Source organism: Puma concolor, chromosome A1 (genome assembly GCF_028749965.1).
Source record: "Puma concolor isolate L17-30 chromosome A1, mPumCon1.1.hap2, whole genome shotgun sequence".
Lineage (NCBI taxonomy): Eukaryota > Metazoa > Chordata > Mammalia > Carnivora > Felidae > Puma > Puma concolor.
This window is the reverse complement of record NC_141667.1, coordinates 46,402,255-46,425,091: the sequence shown is the minus strand read 5'-3', so window position 1 is coordinate 46,425,091 and position 22,837 is coordinate 46,402,255. Positions and strand designations below refer to the sequence as shown.

At 42.8% G+C, this 22,837-nt stretch overlaps 1 protein-coding gene and 1 pseudogene across 3 annotated transcripts in view; both read right to left on the bottom strand.

Annotated features, from left to right (window-relative positions):
* Positions 1–22,837, bottom strand: part of GRIA1 (glutamate ionotropic receptor AMPA type subunit 1) — a 308,770-nt gene that overhangs the window by 164,686 nt on the left and 121,247 nt on the right. The window contains exon 1 of one of the 3 annotated variants that reach the window (XM_086699721.1): positions 6,535–6,625. The exons of the other annotated variants lie outside the window; for them this stretch is intronic. The gene's annotated coding sequence lies outside the window, so the exon portion shown is untranslated. Of the gene's footprint in view, positions 1–6,534; positions 6,626–22,837 lie in introns of those variants that run through there. 3 annotated transcript variants of the gene reach the window in all.
* LOC112861641 (N6-Methyl-AMP deaminase-like) lies at positions 14,689–15,695 on the bottom strand (annotated as a pseudogene).

The window sequence follows — 22,837 nt, the reverse complement described above, 5'->3', positions numbered from 1 at the left end:
ATATAAGGGATTTTTATATGTTCAAGTAGACATATAGGATCCTGGGGGTTTGGGATAAAATTGCCTTTTGCCCTTAGCAAAGTGTCATCATCAAGGCAGCTGAATTCCAAGAAGAATGTCACCCTGCCTGTTTCAAGAACTTGTCAATGGGCTCTAGACAGTAAGGAAATTTAAATTTTCCTTTGCCTTTGTTCCCCACATAAAATGGACTATCCCTCCCTCAAGGGAGGACTTTGGTTTCCTCAGCTGTAAGAGGATAGGCATGAGTTATACAAGCATGATCCAAGCAGATCCAAATTCTGCTCCCACTAATCACATTACCAATAACCATTTCTATATTTCAAATTCTGGTTTCCTCCATACATTCTACGTATACCTTAGAGCATTACATTACCGACCTCCCTCACACCCACACAGGCCATACAACCACCACCACTGCCACACTACCACCTGCCCTCCCAGCTGGGGCCATTTGTTGCTTTAGCGTGACCCCCTTCCCCAGTGCCTCCTCTGAGACAGGTAAGCAGGTGGCAAGGCCAGTTATGGGCCGTGGTGCTAGGTCCATGGAACCCCTACTGGGTTTGTGTCTTTGGGATGTTATGACGCCTGAAGCTGCCTTGAGTATGAGTACAAAGGGCCTCCTTTTTGTAGATCTGAGGTGGGAAGCTTGGATCTGCCTTATTTGAGACATTGGGAAAAATCCGCCCCTGCCATCCGTACTGCCTTGGGTTGGTCTTTTCTAGTCCCCACAGTGCTGAGATCCAGAGAGCTGAGATCAGGTGAGCACCTTGAGGGAAGAAGTTTCTATGGGTCTTCCAGCTACATATTTCCCTCTTATATCTAAGGAAAGAGAGGGGCTGTTTAGGGTTTGGGGATTCTGGTTACTAGCATAATAATAGTGGCAACAAATGGTGATGATGATGATGGTGATGATGATGATGATGGTGATGATGGTGATGATGATGATAGTTTCTAATATTACTGATAGCAGCTTGCATATATTGGGCCCTGTGAAGCTAGCAAATAGACAACATTTTACATTCATTAACTCGTTTAATCTCTGTAGCAACCCTAGAGGGTAAATGCTATTATTATTTTTTTTTTTAAGAAGGACTGAGGGAGGTGGGCATCGTAGAACCAATAATGGCAGAGCTAGAATTCAACTCTAATGTATGTCTGATTCCACAAAGTGAGTTCTTACTATTATGCTAAATAACCTTTTAACATATCTAACACCATGACATTCGCTGAGTGATTCATTTGCTGATTCAACATATCATATGTGATCCATTTTGGGGAATGTAAGAAGAAGGCACGTAGGAAATGTCTGTGATGAGTGACATTGTAGAGAGCTGATAAAAACGAGGAGGCTCTAAGAGCTTTGTTTTCCTGCTCTCCTGAGACCAAGGATATAAACACTTTTAATCTCATATAACAGCTCTGGCTATTTGGTGCTGGTGACTAGGTTGAGGGGGATTCTGAAGCCGTATCTGGGCTCCAGGGGATGCAGTGCTAGGACATGGGGGCACTGTCTGCCCTGTTCTCCCTCTGGAGAATGAGCTGCCCTTTCCTCTGAATGTACAGAACATGCTATATGTCGACTGCAGAACTTACTTCATTTTCTCTTGTACAAGACTTTACTAGTGGTTCATGAGTCCGTCTCCCTCATCACATTAACATGTCCATTTTAAAAGCAGGGGCCTCGGTTCTTATTTTCCCCATAATGTATCACATATGAGGCCGGGCTGTCATATCCTAGCATGGTATCCCACGCAGCCCAGATGCGGCTTCAGCATCCTCCTCAAACTAGTCACCAGCACCAAACCGTCCGAGCTGTTATGTGAGATTAAAAGTATTTACATCCTCGGTGTCAGGACAGCAGGAGAAGGAAGGCCTTACTTAGAGTCTCCTCATTTTTATCAACTCTACAGCATTGGTCATCACAGACATTTCCTACCTGCCTCCTCATTTTAAAAATGCTGAGGCAGTTTAAAGTGTTTTCTATCTTCTCACCTCACTGGCTGTCAGCTGGGGTCCAAGAGGTGAAGGCCCCAAGTCAGTATATCATGCTGTAATGGGCATCCTGAGAAAGCCCCGTGGGAGCATGGACCTCTAGGAGGGCTGCTGCTTCGAGCTTTACCCAAAGCCAGGAGGGAAGTGGAGGGAGGAAAAGGGAGGGAAGGAAACACATCTTTGCCCTCTTCAGGGCCTAAGTCTGCAGAGCAAAGGCACAAAGGTCATGGAAAGCCATCCAGGGTACACTGGCCTGTCTTTGGCCGCCAGCTTGGGGTCTAGTGCACCGGCCTACCCTTACTGTGTCTGTGTGGAAACTTGCCCAGCCTCATCCTATCTCTGGGCCTTGAGGTTCTTCTTGGTAAAACCTAAGATTTGGTGGCAGTTCCCTACAATTCCAATATTCTGTGATGATTCCCAGCCACAAAGTAATGAATGGGAGACAGAGCAAAGCTGGGCAGTTGACGAGGCAAGGACTCTGCTCAAGAAGCTGACCATGGCCATGAACTTGTGCATTTGCTCCTAGATAGGAAAGTACTATAGGGAGTGCCCTGTCCAGTGCAGAACTGTACTGCAGGAAGAAGAAACTAGAAAACAAAACCCAATAATTTGGCCCACGGTATGGACAAGTAAACCAGAACAACATGAAACGAAAAAGCAGAACTGACTCAAGAGCAGGCTGGGGTACTGGCTCTGTAAGGATCTGGGGAGAGGGAATATACAAATGGGGTAAAGCAAATGCAAATGAATATGTAGATGCATTTAGTTAATTTTTAAGTTGTCAAATATCCAATAGTGGCTGGTTAGCTTCAGATGTCACCCAGAGGAGCTAGATAACGTTCACTGAAGCAGTAACGCAGAGTAAAAGCTACCGTTTATTGAGTATTTACTAAACATTTGTATTGCTAAACATGAGCATTAATTTCTTTATTTCCCACAACAATCTCATGAAAAAGGTATTAGCATCTGCATTTACAGATGAAGATACAAGGTTTCAAGGTCACATGGACACGGCCGACCTAGGAATCAAAACTAGGTCAGTCTGCACTTCAACCCCACTCCTGTAGCCATCCTGCCTTCAGAAAAGCAAACAGACAAACTGACATCCCTCCTTACACCTACTCCCCTGTGATGATGCGAATTTCATCACCACCCTCTCCCACTCATTTCAGTCCTTTGAGATCCCACTCAAACACCACCGCTCCTGCAACAACCCCCATCTGAATCAATCCATCCCTCCTTCGGCTCTTACCTCACATTTCCATTAGTGCCCTTAGCACTTTTCTGCCTTGTTGTAGAGTTGATTGTGTCTGGTCCTCCCTTTACACACAAAGCAAGTTGTTCAGACTCTCATTTTGACACTTAGTGTTTTGCATTAATACCACCCACGCCTGGATTTGTCTCCCATCTTTTGCAATCAACATTTCCCTTAAAGACAGGAACTGTGTCTTAGGAATCTTTCTGTGGACCTGGCACTTAATAGTGCTTTGGGAACAGATGCTTGCTAGGGGAGGCTGGCACACACAGCTGGTTTCTCCATCCTGTCTGCTCTATCAGCTGTGACACCCCTCCGGAGTACTTTTCCTTGCACCTTTCCCATGGTCAGGGTCATTGGGCACTGCCAGGAGGGATCTGAGAGTCCTGTGTGGAACACCTTTCAGATAAGTGAAGGAGGTGAAGGAGGAAACTGCCCTTCTCCATTGCCACTCTTGTCCCTGTGGTCCTCTTTCTTCCAATGCAGACCTGTCCTCTTTGGCGTCCTCAGAGTTCACTTTAGGGAAAGGATTGCTTATCCCGTTCTCTTACTTTGGAGTTAGTCACTTATTTCTTCCTTCCTGGGGAATTAAGTCTCTGATCCCATAAAGAAATCTTTAGAGATCCTTTTTCAAGGGAGAGAGGCTTCGAGAGCCGTACTTGGGATACCTACATGCCTATGCTGCCTCCTGGCTGGCTATTTGAGTGGTTAAGAGCACAGGGTCTGACAGTGGACAAACTCCATTCAATTCCCCAATCTGTCCCTTGGGCAAGTTAATTAGTAACTCTGAAATCTTTGCTGCCTCATCTGTATTACAGAAATAATGATAGTACCCACCTAATGGTGCTGCTTTGAGAATTAAATGCATTTAAAATGTGTTCTTAGCACACAGTGCCTGGCTACCATGGTGTCTGTTGTTCCAGATGCTATTGTTGTGATGTTGCTGCTGTTTTGTAAACAACATCATCTCACCACTAGAGAGATAAGAGCCACCTGTAGCTGAAAACCTTACCTCTGCAGTTAGTAGGAAACAAAAAGTCACATGTGGCTTCTAGCTGGAGCCTAAGAATAGCTGTAGTTAAGTTTCTGCTTAAAAATAACTTGCACGCTTTTAGGCTTTTAGAATCCAAGGTGTTTTAGAGAGCATCTTTATCAATTATGCCATTTTATAGAAAATGGAAGCTCAGGGAGGTGAAATGGCATTTCCAGAGTCAATCAGCCAAATGTCAGGCAAGGTGACACTCAAAGTCAGGTCTCCTGACCCCAATCCACCCAGTGTATTTCTCACTGGGTATCCCTTGAGCGGCTGCCCTTTTCTTGGATTTAACCACTGTGTGCTCTCTCCCCTTCCCCATCAGTCCCCATGGTAATCTGGGCACCACCTCAAGATGTTGCTTTGCCTGGGATGGAGAAGACCATGGTGCTACATCTTGCAGAATAGACACTGCTGAGATGAGTGTATTTCTCTAGGCAGACAAGTTTCGACTCTGGTCTAACTGTCCGTTACTGTCACTCGTACGTGAACCAATTCTGCTGAAATTAATGTGCCAATGTTAATATTAGAACTGCGGGTTAAGGGTCTAGTCCTCCCGTTCAAAGGCTGCCATTGAACTCTTGCCAATGAGAATCGCACTGGCGTCTGGAGTGAGTGTCAACAGTATAAAACATGAGGAAAATAAGGTAGATTTGTCATTCTCCACATCGAGAGAGCAGAGTCAAGGCCTAGCCTAACTACCAGAGATGAGATGAGGTAAGACCCTGGATGGAAATCACTCAAGGTGCAACTGTGGGGAAGAGACCCTAACCAGACCTATCAGGTGCTCTGACTCCCAGAGCACACCGGACAAGCCCTCTGCTCTAAACATGCGCCTAAATATGCTTTGTACCTTACCACCTCTGAACTTTTGTTCACATTGCTTTTTCTGCTTTCCTCTATTATTTAAAATTATATAGGGCTCTGTATCATTTTTAAAAAGCATTTTTATTCCTGCTGTTTTGCTGAATAATCAGAACTCTGTGAGGCAAGTGCTTATCACTGCTATGTCACTGATAAGAAACTGGCAATTTAGAGGCACAAGAAGACTTGCCCTGGGCCACAAAGCTCGTCTTGCAGTCAGGCCTTTTTCATTCTCCAATCTCCAGGTTCAGAGACTTTCCATATGTGAGAGTCAGTGGAGCCTCCAGGCTTTAAGCCGGATGTAAGCTCCAGATTGCCTGGGTTTGAATCCTGGCACTTGTCATTTGCTACTTGCTCATAGTATGAGCCTAAGCCTATTAATTAGATAGGCTATGCCTCAGTTCCTCTATAGGCAGAATGGGAATAATCATAGTTTCTGTGTCAAAACAATGAGAGGAGTAAATGAGTTTTTATGCGCAAAATGCTTAGAACAGTGGCTGGCACAAAATACCTGCTCAGTAAATGTTGCTATGGCAACTGCACTGCTTCCTGTTTGAATTCTCTCTGCCAACGCTCATCTGAAATGCCATGAAGTGCTGTTCTGACTTTTTGTAAACAGATGCAATTCCTGTCTCTTTCAGACCCTGTAATCATTTGTACTTTGCTCCCAGCACACAGTGTGTTCTGCTGTGCACCGGAGATATCTGTAAACCTGCTTTTCTCATCTAACTCCCGCTCGCCTGTGAGTGCTGTGGTATCTGAGAGAGCCCTCTGATATAAGTACATCCCCCGCAGTGCCTGGCATGGTGCTCAATGCCAAAGAGAAAAGCAGTTGGCAAATATTAGTTCCACTTCACTCAGTTAAACCCAGAATTCCAGTTCCCATTAAGTCCCAGAATGTTAGGGCTGGAAAGACTCCTTAGGGATCAGCCAATCCTCTCGTGTGGCTGAATAACTGGGCTGCCGCCAGACGGAAAGGTACTTGTCCAAAGTCACACTTGTTAGTGGCAGAAATAGGCATGGAAACCAGATCTCATCCTACCAGCAGCCCTGGGCTCCACCCAAAGCACAGGGCTGCGTCTCTCTCCATGGAATGGAGGGGGACACAGCCCATGTAGCAGAAGTAAAGAGCAAAGGATGGGACAAATGGCAGCACACAGCTAAGCTTCAGCACCACTACTGCTCCCGGGATTGAAATGCATTAGGAAAATGCATCTCCAGAAGCCTACCAGGGAGGAAGAACTGGAATAAACTGCATGACCAATAAGGTAGTTTCTCTGAACGAACCTGGGATATCTCTGCGGCATGAATGCATCAGGAGCCCTGCAAAGGAAAAGCTTCTGGATCCTGAATATATTAAAATGCAAACCTTGAAGTGGTTCTTCTCCTCTTTCCACTTAACACATAATTGAAACTGATGTCCTCATACTTTGGGCTCCAGAACACGTTCTTCTTGCTGAGATTTGTATATAGTCAAGACTAAGATGCACCGTCCCTGTACACAGAGGCTATTTTTCACAGTTCTGGTAGGAATAAGGAAAGGTAAAGTTCTTATCAGCCTACGCCCCAGAGCCTCTTTTCCACAGACTATTGTCATGTTGTTTCCCCTTGTTGAGTTTCAGATAATGTTTAGATTCATGTAAAATGAATCAGAGATCATTCTGTACTGGTCAGCTTGACTTGGCCAGAGAAATGTTTTGATGGCTGATACTGTCAAGTCTTGTCTTCCAAAGTAAGATAAGGTAAATAGGTTTTAAGGTGATAAGCTCCCCCATCATCTCTGATGTAAATGCCTTGAGGGAGGGGGGTGGTAAGAAGCTAGTTCTGAGGACAGTGGGGCTTTGCAGGAGCACAATAAGCAGGCATAGCCCTGGAGTGGGGTCTACTGAGGCTTACATCCTCACCTCTGGCTCGTTCAGACGATGACGCCCACGGGCACCCGTAACCACCAAGTGAGCCTCAGAAAAAGGGGGCACGTTGGCTTGCCAAGTCCCGGTTAGTGACAGGTAATTGTTCACAACACAGCCTTCCTGGGGGGGGAATGCCCAGAGGGCAAACAGTTCTGACCTTGGGATTTTGAGGGAAGTCATCTTCTCCTTTTGCTCTCTATCCAATACATGAGTCATTTTTAAAACATTTTTAATGTCAGGGATAAAAAGTGCTTGTAACAGTCATGCAGGTGAGCCTGGGAGAAGTAAAAAAAAAAAAAGACTTTGTGCAAAAGAAATTGATCTGGAAGTCATTTCTAACTATTGACTGACCTGATGGTACGTACCCCTTTGTTTCCTCTAGATTGTTAAAACTAGTTGTCATTATTTCAATCCATACATTGGTTTAACAGACACACTGGAGACACGTGATGTGATTAGCTTTCAGAGAGTTCGCCCACTATCTTACTGACACCATAAACCATGTATGAAGCAAACTGGCACTAACTTATTATAATCTTTGCCTTAAAGAGTCACCTTCTCAGTCCCTGTGATTAGTATCAACTTCCATACTGCTCCAAAGATGAGCCATTAGGTATGTTGAATGCATATGTTTTGAGTGGCATTTCTAAATTTAAATTTCCCCTGGGCACCAGGGAGCTGACTTGACAGTATGGATCCCATTACTTGCAAACAATGCCATTTTCTGTTATCTCAACGGCCTCCATGTTGATGGAAGTAACAATGGTAAAGCATGAAAATGGAATTGGCCTACAAATTTTGAAGTTTAGTGGATTAATAAGATTGATCGCTCTTTATTGCTGTTTGTTTTTCACCCTTACACTTAATCAGTGTCTTCACTTAAAAAAGAAAGAAAGAAAGAAAGAAAGAAAGAAAGAAAGAAAGAAAGAAAGAAAGAAACTTTATTCCCTGTATGACTGAATGCTCCATCAGCTCAGAACATCCTGAGCTGTCACTTAGTACCTCCTAGTAACATATAATAAGCCCCCGCTGACGCTGTTGAGCTATAAGTTCCTTGAAGTCAGAGACAATCTGACATGAATAAGAACCAGCTCTGCAGGTCTGTCCCTCTTTGTGCTAAGTCCTGGAGGCAGCACTCTGCAGTGCAGGGTCAGCAAATGCATGACACACATACTCTCCTCTTCTGCACCCAGGGCAGACATCACTAATTGATCATGGCATTCCTTCCATTGCAGCCCAGTCAAGGCCTCAGAGTTCCCATCATCAGCATTCCTGGAAGCCACTACTGATTTATCAGAATTCACAGGTTTGATAAAACCTATTTTCTGGCCTAGACTTAATGGTTAAAAGGAAGGGCTTTGGAATTGGACTGACCTGAATTCAAGTCCCAACGCTGCCACTTACTTGCTATGTGACTCGGAGAACAGTTGTCCAAGTGCCCTAAATCTCAGTTTTCCCCACTGCAGAGTGTTTCCTCTCATCCTTTGGAGGCCTACATTTATGCATTTCCTCCTCTGAAAAACCTCTATTCACTGAAGGCCTCACCTAGGCCTCAGAAAACACCCTGAGCTTGTTCTTCATAGTCCTTCCCACTGGAGCAGTGATGGGCCCCTTCCTTCTAATTCTCCCCGTTGGCGAGTGAGCTCCTCAAGGGCAGTTACATTTCACAGTTATATTTTCAGAGCCTGGCAAAAGGCTTGGTACAGTAAATAGCTAAAAATAGGGGGTACCATTAACACATCAAAATCACTTAAAACAGTGCTAAGAATATGACAAATGCTCAATAAACATTAGCTCGTCTCATATTTTTTGTTACGTTCCATAATTTGAGGCTCAGAGAAGAAAGTTTACCATGGAGCTAACTGTTACATATGTATGGTTTAATTTTGGATCATTATCACTCTTCAACTGCCAAGGGTACCAAAGGTATCAATACTTCCTGCATCTTGAGAGAGCTGCATTCCTTGAAACAGGGCCACTTTCTTCTTTCTCAGTCCCCATAAAACTTAACATGGAGCCTTATACATAACAGGCCTATCTGATCATGTTTTGGGCCATGCCTGCCAGCCCAACCTTTGCCAATTCCAGCCCCCAACAGGCCTTTGCTAGATACTCCCATGTTACTGGAGTCCTGCCATTCTCTTTTGAGTACCCATGGCCAAAATATTAGCCCGGGAGGTCTGTCCTGGGATAATCGCTTATGGCTATGGTTCTCAAACTTGAGCATACAGTGCATTTGATTTCCCTAGAGGGTTTGTTAAGATGCAGACTGTTGGGCTCCCCCTCAGAATTTCTGATTCTGGGGTAGGGCTTGAGAATATGCATTTCTATCTTGTTCTCAGATGATACTCTGTGGCTGGTCCTGGACCATTCTTTGAGAATCGCTGACTAATGGAAGACAGGAGATAAAAGACAAACACTCTTGTCTAGAGTATAAAGTTTAAGTTCTTTCATCAGCTCCCAGACTGGTGATGATCTCCATTTGAATCCTGTAAGCTGTATTTGCAACCAATTCTTATTAAAATCAAGGAAATTGACACATAAGTGTCAGGTGCAGGACCTTGATGAAGGATGAACAAGCAGGGTGTCTAAATTTTGCTGATGGAGCTCGCAATTGTCCTCCTTTCTCAGTTGACAACTAGTAAAATGACTTGATACTTTAATATCTTGCAGTTGATATCATAAGTTTGCAGCATACTTTATATTTTTTCAGAGTGTTTTCATCCATATTATCACATCTGATTCTTACAGTTACTGCACTGGGGGGGAGGCAGACAGGAAATAGCATCTCTCTTTAGATGACAAGTCAGAGTAAACCAGGACCCAGGTCCCTACCCATGATACCCCATAGTCTCTGATGCAAGTGTCAGTTCTGCCTTTGGCCTCCCTTCATGTACTAAATCTTAATTTATTTTGGATTGTTACAGATGCTTTGAGTTAGAAGACATCATAAGGAGAACTTCTAATCAGAAGGTTCTGAGGCCCTTGGGGATACAGATTTCATTGGTAGCCTCAGGAAAGCTTTGGACTCTTCTAATACAATACAAATGTGCAAACATATGATACAATTTACATATAGCTTCCGGTTGTACAAGGACCAATTAAAGTCCAAGGTCACCATGTTTCATGACTGCAAGAGACACCAATCCCACTGAACTAACTGTAGTCCTGTAAAGATCACCCACCAACCATGGAAGAAGAGCAGAGGCTGTACATTCCACTTTGGTTGGTTGGTTTTTGTGATTTTTAATGGATGAAAAACTGAGATTCAAGAACTCTAGTGATTTGTTTCAGGTACCAGAGACAAATAAAGGCAGAAGTAAAGTGGGAAGTAGGACTTCCAGAAGGTAATGTGGTACTGTGGCAGGGAGCTGGCCTTGGAGTCAGAGAAGCTTTCATTCTCAGCTTGTACTATTTACTGGCTATAAGACCTTGCTTAACCTCTCCAAGATTAAATTTCCTCACTTTACAAACAGGAATCAGAAGAGCAAATAATGTTTAAAAACTATATACTGAAAGGGAGCTTCTAGTCTATGGATTAAAAGAAGGAAAATATGTCAAGTGCTAACACAAGTTGTGGCACCCAGTGAGCACAAATTCCTTGGCTCCTGGACTATTTTTGCAGTTCATGTTCATATGTAACAATTGGATAAGTCTTCCTTTCTCTCAGAACAGATAGATAATATGGTTGACTGGAAACCATATATACTCATGTCCTCTAGATCATATAAATCTATTAGATGATACCATTACTTATGACTGTGTTCACATGATATGATGTTCCTATATGCTTACGTCATAGCTCCATGTAGACATTTGTCCCTTAACCATGGGTACAAAAATAGAAAAGAAAAATCTCACCAAAGGGAAGAAAGCCCAGACTACAGTAGTGTCTAGTTTTCCCTACATTTTTTAATGCTTGCTTCAGCCTGTATAAGATTCATTCTTCCCACTACAAAGGAATCATATTGTACTTCCTAATCTACAGAGAGGAATGACTTTCACCCTACTTTTTCATTGTGTATTTGCATCTAATTAACATTTAAAGTTAAGCAGAATTTAGGGGCGCCTGGATGGCTCAGTTGGCTAAGCGTCTGACTTCGGCTCAGGTCATGATCTCACAGTGCACGAGTTTGAGCCCCGCATCGGGATCTGTGCTGACAGCTCAGAGCCTGGAGCCTGCTTCAGATTCTGTGTCTCCCTCTCTCTCTGCTCCTCCCCCACTCGTGCTGTTTCTCTCTGTCTTTCAAAAATAAATAAAAACATTAAAAAAAGTTTTAAAGTTCAGCAGAATTTATAGGTCACTTCACTGTATACACTTCATTGTATGTTATACATTAAAAAGAAGGTCCTTGTTTTAGATTACTATTGAACCCTAGAATGCCAGGAGTAAAAGGACCTCTACACAGAGGCTTCATCTAATTCCTTCTGTCATAGGAAAGAGGCAGATGCTCTGGGAAGGGGAAATTTGTCCTTGAGGTCAAATAGTTGAGGGTATGGCAGCAACACCAATATTTGAACTTACTTTTCCTGACTCCAAACTCAGCATTTTAGCCATATTTTTCCTGATCTCGCTCAGATTTTAAGCCAGAAGGGCCCAGCAGTTGTAGCATTTCCTACTCTTCATTTTCTTCTGCTCTCATTGTATTTTTCCGAAAATAAATTTGGTAGACAGTGGGATAAACACACACATTCTTTTTTCCATTTAACATGGATGGTTGGCCCTGGTTCTGCCTGCTGCTTTTATAAGACTCCCACTATGCTTACCCTCACCAATACATTACATAATATAGGGGCAGTAATCCATCTCTCCCCCTGTACCATGGGCTATGTCACTGCCTGATTATAAAGGAGGTCTATCCCCAGGGAAAATGCCCTAACTCAGCCTTTTGGAAAAAGAAAGATCTTCCTCAACTCTAAATGACTGGATTGATGGAATAAACCAGTGTTCAAAATGACTTAAGTACAGGATGAATTTGGGGGTTCCCGATCTAGCTCAAGACTCAACTCTTTTTTTTTTTTGTCTAATGTCCCGTAGGTGCCATGGCCTCATGGAGTCCCTGTGGACTCTCAGGAAAACTATGCACCTTTAACGAGACACTCCCTTTCATTAAATAAGTTAACAGTAGAGTGGGAAAACAGTTTAGCCAATAAAGTGGGAAAACCGTTTAGCCAAACTACATTTCTGACCATAGTCCTATCAAGCTGTTAAGATCTGCCCCCGGACTAAGTGAGGTCGTGATTGTGTGTTATTCAAGTTGGCAGAGACACAGCTGTGTGAACCTTATGAAGTCATTATTCTGAAATGTCTCCATTACTAGCATTGTCAGGAAATGGTATCTTGGAGAAAGTAGGGAACAATTTTATTTTGTAAGTGGCTACATAATTTTAAATGTTTTGAATAGAAAAACTTCCTACTGGGTTCTACATATGCCCCTGCATTTGTAAAAAGAACTGAACATATACAACGTCACCTTGGCCGATGTGGTAGTGTTGCAGATGGTAAATATTTTCAGAGCTAGGCACTGTATTTTATACTTTTTAGAGAACTCCCCTTGATTTCCTAGAATGGGATCTGACACATAATAGGCATATGATACCTGGTTTCTTATTGAAAGCCATAAGCATTGGTGTGAGTGATAACTTAAGGACTCCCGAAGTAGTAAGGTGTTTTGGTTTTGTTTGTTCGTTTTGGTCACCAGACAGCTTCATACTCGTTGAGCACATAGTCTCCGCTGGGCCCTCCCTCCTCGTCTGCTGTCACTCCTCCCTTTGTCAGCAGCCCCTGCTCACTCCACACTCACCTGCTACTTTTCTTGTCTGCTGCTGTTAACAAGTTCAATGACCAAGACTGTGAAATTACTTAACTTACATTTACACAGTTTTACAGTCAACATGCATTTGCCTGCAGGATGCAAGAGGGATGCGATTCTTTCATCTGGCTTTATTCCACCTTTATATATTAGAAGTCTTCCAGAATTACATGGTCGTTTAAAATCTGGAAGCTGGGCAAGTGGGGATGCACATAGGATAAAGTGCAAACTACCTCCAGAAGTTGTAATCTTCTTATCTAGACAGTTTAGACCCTAGATTCCATCTATCACACTCTCCATCCCAGCCCCACAGAGATTTCTAGGCCATCTACTTCCACTCTTGCTAAAGTGACAAAATTAAACCAAATTGCTACGCAAACAGGTTATCTCTGGGGAAAAAAGATTCAATACACAAGAAACCACATAATCCTGTGTTATCTTCTGGTTGTTACTACATCTATCAAGATGGGTCTGGAGAGTCATAATAGGATGTGGGTGTTCTAAGTGGAAGAAAACAGTTTGAGGAAAATTAGGCCAAAAACAGAGTATACATGTGACCTTTTGACCTTTTGGGGGGTGCCAGTGGTTTAGCGTGATAAGAATGTACAGCGTATCAAAAGGACTTAAGGCAAACAAAAACCAAAAAATAAAAAAAAAGCAAAACAAACAAACAAAAAACAAAAAGAAAGGGTAAACTCAAATAATAGACATAAAGAGAAGGATAGTAATTTTAATTGGTCATGGAGACCCACTACAGGAATGAGATGAGGGCATGACCTACTCTTAAGTATACTTTAGGTGGTGACTTCTATAAGATCTTACAGATTGAAAGGAGGTGGCTCAGGAAAACAATTCGGGGATCATATATACCAGCACATCCACTCTTCTTAATCCCAGCACAAGGACCAAATACCACCTTTTCTCATTTCCACTCAGGACACCTTAGAAGAGACTAGATGACCAGACAGAGCCAAAATTGTTGTCCTACTTCTAGATAAAAGAGATGGCTAATAACACAGCACTCTTCCCCAGAGAGAAGAAGAGAAGCCAATATTCCCAAGGACCAAATGGCTGATTTAGCCACTTCCTGAGAACAAAATGGCAGCCATGTTACAGAACCCCAGCTGTATATTTAGTGGAAAAGATGCATATACTAGACTCTGACACACCCTGGACTCTTCATTTGGACATTTATCTCTTAAAATTTAGGAATGGAGTGTGACGTCACTGGCTCTCTAATTTTCTGAGCATTTGATTGCTTGGCTCAGAGGAATCTTTCTCAATGTGCTAAATATCTATAGCCTTTCTTACGAATACCAGGAATAGTCTTTATATATGAGGGCAGGAAATTTCTTCATATCTCTATGCTTTTACTAAGAAGTGTCCTTCTGTCTGAAATGCTTTACTCTCCCAACTTTCCCTAATGATAATACTAGAAGACAAGTAGCAGCATAAACAGCAGTGGCCGTGATAAACAACTGAATAGGTACAAAGAACAGAGCTGTTTGCTGAATTCCTAATGTATTACCTCATTTGGAATTCCCAACATTCTAATTTACGTCATTTCAAAAGTATGGATTAAAATGTTGGTGTAGGCAGCATAAATAACTTGGCTAGTTTCACACAGTCCAAACATTCAGGGATAGGAAGCTTAATAATCACATGGCCTTCAATTCAACTTTTTATAACAATTTCTAAATGATTTTTACATTTTTAAGACAGTACTGTTCCCTACAAATGGGTGGCAACTTGGAAGTTGCAGGAAGGAGAGACAGAAGGTTGTCTGCAGGACCTGAAGTCCTAACCTTTACCCAAAGGCATTGAGTGTTGCCTCAAAAGGCCACCAGATCCAGGGATCCTCCTTCAGAGCAGTTAAGAAAAGTCCAGTGCCAGATTCTGTTCAGGAAGCAAGTACAGGAGTACTTGTGAGTGGCTTTTTGGGGGTGGGGGAGGTAGAATCTCTGAAAAACGTAATGCTAATGTCAGACATACTTTTTTAGCTTCTTTTTTTTTTTTTTTTTTTTTTAATTTTTTTTTTTTTTCAACGTTTATTTATTTTTGGGACAGAGAGAGACAGAGCATGAACGGGGCAGGGGCAGAGAGAGAGGGAGACACAGAATCGGAAACAGGCTCCAGGCTCTGAGCCATCAGCCCAGAGCCTGACGCGGGGCTCGAACTCACGGACCGTGAGATCGCGACCTGGCTGAAGTCGGACGCTTAACCGACTGCGCCACCCAGGCGCCCCTACTTTTTTAGCTTCTAAAAGAGGTTCCAGGAAGTCTTTAGCTTGTCCTGTGGTAGGGTTTCCACTGAGGGCAGGGTCAAGAACTATAACCTTAGTAGAAAGGTACAACTCTTCATCAAGTTTAACAGTCTCCTTGGCTACCAACGGGCCAACCTTGTCTGCCTATTGCTATCAAATACTTGCCATCAACGTATTAAGTTTTCTTGTTGGACAATTTACACCCTCCAGTACAGATTCTATGAAAGTGTTCCTAGGCCTGCAGCATTTTCTCTTGGTGTGTTCCTTAGCTCCATGTACCTGACACCATCCTCTAAAAATTCTTTAATGACATCTTTTGTAACCATGAGCATATCTTCATGGTTAGTAGCAAGCTGATGAGTAATTTGAACTATCTGGAAACATTCCTCTAATGACAGGATCGTGGATTTTAAGACCTGGGCTTTTTGGCTATTAATTTCTTCATGGTGTTAGAACCAATGAGTTCATTCAAGTGGGCATGAAGTTCCACTTTAGGTAATTCCGAGTAAAATGTTGCCTTCCATGGCCCTTGTTCTTCCTCCATCACAAATTAGCAGGATAAGAAGTTCCTCAAACCTTTTGTTCTTTGTCTAAACAATACAGCGTATTTCAATCAGTAAGTGTGGTGGTTTGAATTTCCTTCCGATTGCTTTTCTTCCCCATTTTGATACAATTAGCTGTATGTGTAGCTCTGGGCTCAGCTTCATCACCACGATGGGCCATTGCTCGAGTCTCTCCTGCCCTTGTGCCTACAAATCCTTGAGGATGGGGCAGGGGGAGCATGGAGCACCATGAATAACAGTACCCTCAGCAGGAGTTTCCTGGCTGCTTTGCCAATTCGGGTACCACATGTGGCCCTCCACTCATCCACCAAGGGCTATTACAACTACTATAGCGCCCTGTGGCACTGCCTGCATGTCCTACCCAACTTTTCAGAAATCCTTTGCCCTTAGGCTTCAATTAGTGCCCAGGAATGTACTCCTCCCTTTGAATGCTGCTGCTGTATATTACTTGGACCCATATGATGGCAATATCTACCTAAAATTCATCCATCCATACGTTTTTATTAAATGACATACTACATGCCAGGCACTGTGCTAGGCCCTGGGAGGCTAGATTGCTATCCTGGAGGAACTCAGAGATGAGTATGTGGGAAACATAAGTGATTAGAATGTGGGGTAAGAAGCATTATGAACAGGAGTCAGGAAGAGTTCCAAAGAGAGCATAAAGGGGGGAATAGCTAACCCAGTTGTTAAGTGCTTGAGAAGCCTTCCAGGGGAAAGTGTTAGTGAATCTAGGACCTACATAACAAATAGGATTGTGGAGGGGAAGAATGGAAATATCCCAGACTCAGGTAAGCAGCAAATGCGAACTTTTTAGTCTCACCACGCCTCTCACCCATAGACGATGATCTGGAAATAAAGGGAGGAGTACATTTGGCATGGTTGATTCCAGAGTCAGAGAGATGTGAGTTCAAATCCTAGATCCATCAGTTCCTGGCTTTGTGACCTTGGGAAAGGAATTAGTATCTCCAAATCTCAGTTTCTACATCTGGGGATGGAGATTAGTAGTAGTGCCATCACTTAAGATTGTTGCAAGTATGAAAATGACCTAATGATATATAAAGGGACATACCACAGCAGCTAGACCAACCAAATCTCCAATGATGGTGGTACTTTTTGACCGTGATAATGGTTAGTAGGTCCACCTAGATTATGACCTCTCTATAAATAGGAATCTGACTATTTTTCTTTGTGTTTCTCACCGTGGCTTAAACTACACAGATTTACTAACAGGTATTCAGTAAGCTCCTGCTGACAGATTTGTTTGTATACATTTTTCCATTAATTCATTAAACATATTTATTGAGCACTTACTATGTGCCTGTCTCTGTCCTTCATGCTGTGGATACAAGAATGAAAAAAGCACATTCCTGGAGCTCTCATCCTAAAATTCTGACCAGCAGTTCCATAAAATTGATGGTTACTTATATCGTGAAATCAGGTTTGGAAAATACCATCCAAAGCATAAGAATCACCTGACTTGTTAGTGATAATAACTGTAATTCCACTTGATGTTTCTGAAGAACCTGATTCCTTATCTTAAGAACCCTTCAACCAATTTAGTGTTTTTCCACCTGCTACTGGGTCTTGCCTGAATTGAAAATGATGATTTGCACTTCACTCCACAATTCACATCACAGCTCCCCCCGCCACCATGGTCCTTATCAGCAATAGACCAATTTGTTAATCTGCTTCTTTCTTTTAACTGCCTTCTGCTGGTACCTGAGAGGCTGTCTGTCTGCATAGAGAGGGGGGTGGATTATCAGTCAAACAACTGAAGTTGTAACCTCAGTTGTGCAAGTAATCAATTTTGATATGTTTTTTCATTTATTCTTTCGATGAGTATTAATGGAGCGCTTAATAGAGGCCCAGCATGTTCTGGTCGAGGGCTCAGGTGCTGGAGTCAGAATGCCTAAGTTAGAAACTAGCTCTGCTACTTTTCAGCCATATAATCATGGGTGACTGACTTGACCACTCAGTTTTCTGATCTGCAAAATGGGGATAATAATCACATCCACCTCACAGGATGGTTGTAAGTATTAAATACATGTAAAAATACAGGTAAAAAAATCTTAGAACAGCATACCTTAAACTAGTAAGTTCTCAATAAATGTTAGATGCTATTACCTTATTGTTAACATCTATTGTTACTCTCAAATGCCAGATGCTGTATATAGCACTGAGGAAATAGGGTGTGGGGGCAAGGACATGGTGTTTATCCTTAGAGATCTTGCTTCTATTAGATGAAGAGACATTAGGAACTGACTTCTCAAATAAATACATAATTAAAAATTGTGATAAATACCAGGAGGAAATGAACAGGGTATAGTGTGTGGTCTGAGACTTAAAGAATAGACAGGAGGTGAAGTACTGAAGAAGGGGTGTATGCTATGTGTGAAGGACTGTCCAGGAAGAGAGAAAAGCATGTGTAAAGGCCCTAAGACAGAGACTGAAGGGCCTTTGTGGTTACAGGTAGAGGCTGAGGTAGAGAGGACGCTGAGGCAACAGGCAGGGTCCAAGCCACGCAGTGGAGTTTGAGAATTTTCCTAAGGGCAAAGGAAAACTACCCATGGTGCATGGTTTCCTTTCTGGCACACAGATTTCCCAAACCTGAGGTGAGAGAATTATACAAAAAATCATCCCGGGGCATCTGGGTGGCTCAGTTGGTTAAGACCCAACCCTTGGTTTTGGCTCAGGTTATGATCTCATGGTTGTGAGATCAAGCCCCACATCAGGCTTTGCACTGAGCATGGAGCCTGCTTGGGATTCTCTCTCTCCTCTCTCTCTGCCCCTCCCCGCCCTCTCTCTGAATAAATAAATAAACTCAAAAAATTATCTCAAGCTCCTTTAAGACTAAACAACATAAGATTCTGTGGTGACTGACAACAACAACAACAACAACAACAACAACAACAACAACAGAAAGGTGGTTTCTGGGAAAAGTAGAGAAAAAAAAAGTAGAGGTAGAAAAGGGAAGAAAGAGGGAGACAGGGAGGTAAGAAATAAGGAAAGAAGCAGCTGACTACAACTTCAGAAGAAACATAAAGTCGAGAAATGCAATGTTAAATGCTCGGTGCAGAGATGCAGACTAGGTATCTATTACATCCATGTGTGTGTGTGTGTGTAGGTGTCTTTGATGCATGTATTTGTACGTTCACTGATTTGGCAGGAGCCCAAACTGGGGGAGCTTTTCCATGGGTGACAAATAAGTCTAATGGGCTGGAAACAGAGAGGAAGAAAAATGCTGTGTCATTCATTTTGGTTAAATGCACGATTACTGGATATAAAGATGCATCTGGAACAGCGTCTGCTGGAAAGCTGGTGTTCAGGCATTGAAACGCCTGCCGAGGCATGGTTCAGCGGCTCCTTTCAGGAGCTGCTCGCTGGAAATCAAACAGAATTACATTAGGAAAGGCGTGGCAGAGAAAGTACTCTCCAGAACAGGAAATTTTACTGAGAGGAAAAGAAAAGGGAGTTTAGTCCAAAAAGAAGGGCTGACTCCAAGAATGCTAATTTGTTCAAACCTTCCGGAGCCCAGAGGAACTTGAGCACTTCTTGCCTTAATATTCAGATGCGGTGGTGCAAAGAAGTAGGCAAGGTAGTGAAAAGCAAAAAGAAGTAAGTGTTCTTTTGGCCCATATTTCTCCTTCCTGGCTGAGTAGGGGTATAATTTAAGGATTTATGAAGGGGAAGCACACTAGTCCTATTCTGCAAACACTTTATAATGCTAATACCACCTCTGGCTGTCAGAATTTACTGATACGGGTCTCTAGGGTTGTGTATCATATGAACCTAGCAGCAAATGCTGGGAAGAATACTGGTGACGTTCCCTCGATGCAAGGAGAAGTAGAAGAAGCCCCGTATGGTTCAGGAAAAGTTCTTTTCTGGTAAGGAAACAGCCACTGGCAGTATGTCTTATTCTCTCAACTACTTCCTGATTTGCCAGTGGTTCAATTAGCATACGCTTGATTGAATTAATAATAGCGGCTGCCATTTAATAGACATTTACAATATGTTTTAGGTACTGAAAGCACATTATTCCACTGAATCTTCACAGTGCATGGTAAGATAGAGTCGAACACTATTTTATGCATGAGGAAACAGAGGCTCGGAGAGGTTAAGGAACACGTACAAAGGCACAGGTAGCTAGAATTGATATACAGGTCCACGTTCCATTTGGGCCCCAATTTTCTTATCCATAAAATGGAGCTGGTTAATACCCTCTTCAAATTCTCCTGTTCCCAAAGCCCCCTCAGAAAGACTGCAGATTCCTGAAGTTCACTGCTGTGTCTATCTTGTGTGCTTTTCTTATCATGGAGTCCCCTCTCCACGTTCATTCCCAGCACTCCTGTGCATTCGAGGATTTTTGTCCATCAGAACTTGTCCCGGAATCATTCATGCTTACTGAAGTGCAAATGACGGATAATAGCAATAATTCCTTACTTTTCTGCAACTGGTAGTCAAGGACCCACATTCTCCCATTTTAGCTCATCCCCAAATCACTGAGAGGCAGACGAGATCATTCTCCCAAGTTTGCAGATGAGAAACTAAGACTCAGGCAGGGGGAGTGACTCCACCAAGGTCACACAATGAGTTAAAAGCACAGTCATGACTACAGGCTCACGGCTCTTAGGATCTGGTCTGGCATCTTTTCTGGAGAAGCACACTGCTTCCCTCAGTTGTAAGCTCCAGGGCCCAGCAGGAAGCATAAATGAACAAATGGGCAGATGAGAGAACACTTTTCTCCCTGCCAGTGCTCACTCAGCTTTAGCCAAACTTTGTCAAGTGAAAAGCAGGTCCAGATCTTCCTATTTTTCTTTTTTAAAAAAGCTAAGGATCTGGATTCTTATGTGCAATCCTATGATTTTTTTAAAAGCTACCTAGAACTTTTATTGTAAATCTCTGCGAGAACCATCACACATCTGTAAGTTGGAGTCACCACTGGGTAATCAGTTTTCCACCTCTGCTTTACACTGAAAAAAAAATTGAGAATTGGATTATGGTTGCAGAAATGTCTAGCTGGAAGCCCTTTTAGCCACAGGAATGCTCATTGCTTGGGAGAGCCAAACCTCAATCAATCAAATCTCACAGAACAGTGGAGATTTTTGAGTCCCAAACAAAGCAGGGTCAGACAGAGGCACTCCAAATCCCCAATATAGCCCTTGCCTCCAACCAAGAAAGAAAAAGTCTTGCGAAGTTATCCTGTTTAGGACTTTAAATGAAAGGGTGTAGAACAGAGATAAGAAATGAGAGCTCTGAGAGACTTAATATGTTAAATATTGTTAAATAATTATACTAATAAGACAATTATCTACAGCAGCTTTTTTTTTGCATTTCTTTTTAAAATTTTTTTTATTAATATGAAATTTATTGTCAAATTGGTTTCTATACAACATCCAGTGCTCATCCCAACAGGTGCCCTCCTCAATACCCATCACCCATCACCCCCACTTCCTCCCATGCCCCATCAACCCTTGGATTGTTCTCAGTTTTTAAGAGTCTTTTATGGTTTGGCTCCCTCCCTCTCTAACTTTTTTTTTTTTTCCCTTCCCCTCCCCCATGGTCTTCTGTTAAGTTTCTCAGGATCCACATAAGAGTGAAAACATATGGTATCTGTCTTTCTCTGTATGACTTATTTCACTTAGCATTAACACTCTCCAGTTCCATCCACGTTGCTACAAAAGGCCATATTTCATTCTTTCTCATTGCCACGTAGTATTCCATTGTGTATATAACCACAATTTCTTTATCCATTCGTCAGCTGATGGACATTTAGTCTCTTTCCATAATTTGGCTATTGTTGAAAGTGCTGCTATAAACATTGGGGTACAAGTGTCCCTATGCATCAGCATTCCTGTATCCCTTGGGTAAATTCCTAGCAGTGCTATTGCTGGGTCATAGGGTAGATCTATTTTTAGTTTTTTGAGGAACCTCCACACTGTTTTCCAGAGCAGCTGCACCAGTTTTCATTCCCACCAACAGCGCAAGAGGGTTCCCATTTCTCCACATCCTCGCCAGCGTCTATAGTCTCCTGATTTGTTCATTTTGGCCACTCTGACTGGCGTGCAGCTTTTATTTGCATTCTTCTATGTACCAGTCACTATTCTAGGTATTTTTTATGCATTACTTTTTAAAATCCTTACAATAGCACTTTGAGGAGAATGTCACTATTACTTCTATTTTATAGATGGGGAAATTACAACTCTGAGAATTGTAATAACTTGCCCAAGGTCACAGAATTGGGATTAGGATCCAGGGAGCCCAGCTCTGGAGACTACACTCTCTACCACAATTAGAGAAAGCACCATTTCCCTGAAGGCACAGATTATTTTGCATAGAATAGCCATACTCAGAAAATTTTCCCTGAATTAGACTGAGTAAAGGACAGGAGTTCATTTTTTTTTTTTTCACCATTTATTTATTTTTGGGACAGAGAGAGACAGAGCATGAACGGGGGAGGGGCAGAGAGAGAGGGAGACACAGAATCGGAAACAGGCTCCAGGCTCCGAGCCATCAGCCCAGAGCCTGACGCGGGGCTCGAACTCACAGACCGCGAGATCATGACCTGGCTGAAGTCGGACGCTTAACCGACTGCGCCACCCAGGCGCCCCAGGAGTTCATTTTTTAAAATAAGACCACATATTTTGACCTTCCACAGGGAACCTGGAAGTCTTTGTAGGCTTTTCTCCCATGCCAGTGAAACTTTGACAAGACGTATTCTAAACCCTCTAGTCCTTGAGCAGATAGATTTTCTGATCACTGACAGGGAGAATTGAATCTTCTACCTCATCTTTTGTGGTTTTATTTTCACCCCACTGGGCACCCTAGAGGACATTAACACTCCTTATACTGGCAGCTTCTCTGGAAGTGGACCCCACACCCAGTGGGAGATATACACCATCTGTTTCTAATTCATCCTGTCTTCAGTCCTCCATTCAATACTCTCCTGGTCTCACACCATGACTGAGGCTAGATACCAGCTCTCAGTGCAATCTGGCAGTCTGTCCTCTCAGGGTAGCTCTAGGCCCATTAGGCATTCCAGATATTCCAGGCACATGGAGAGCAGAATGATAACAACCCTACAGGGGTGCCTGGGTGGCTCAGTCGGTTAAGTTTCCAACTC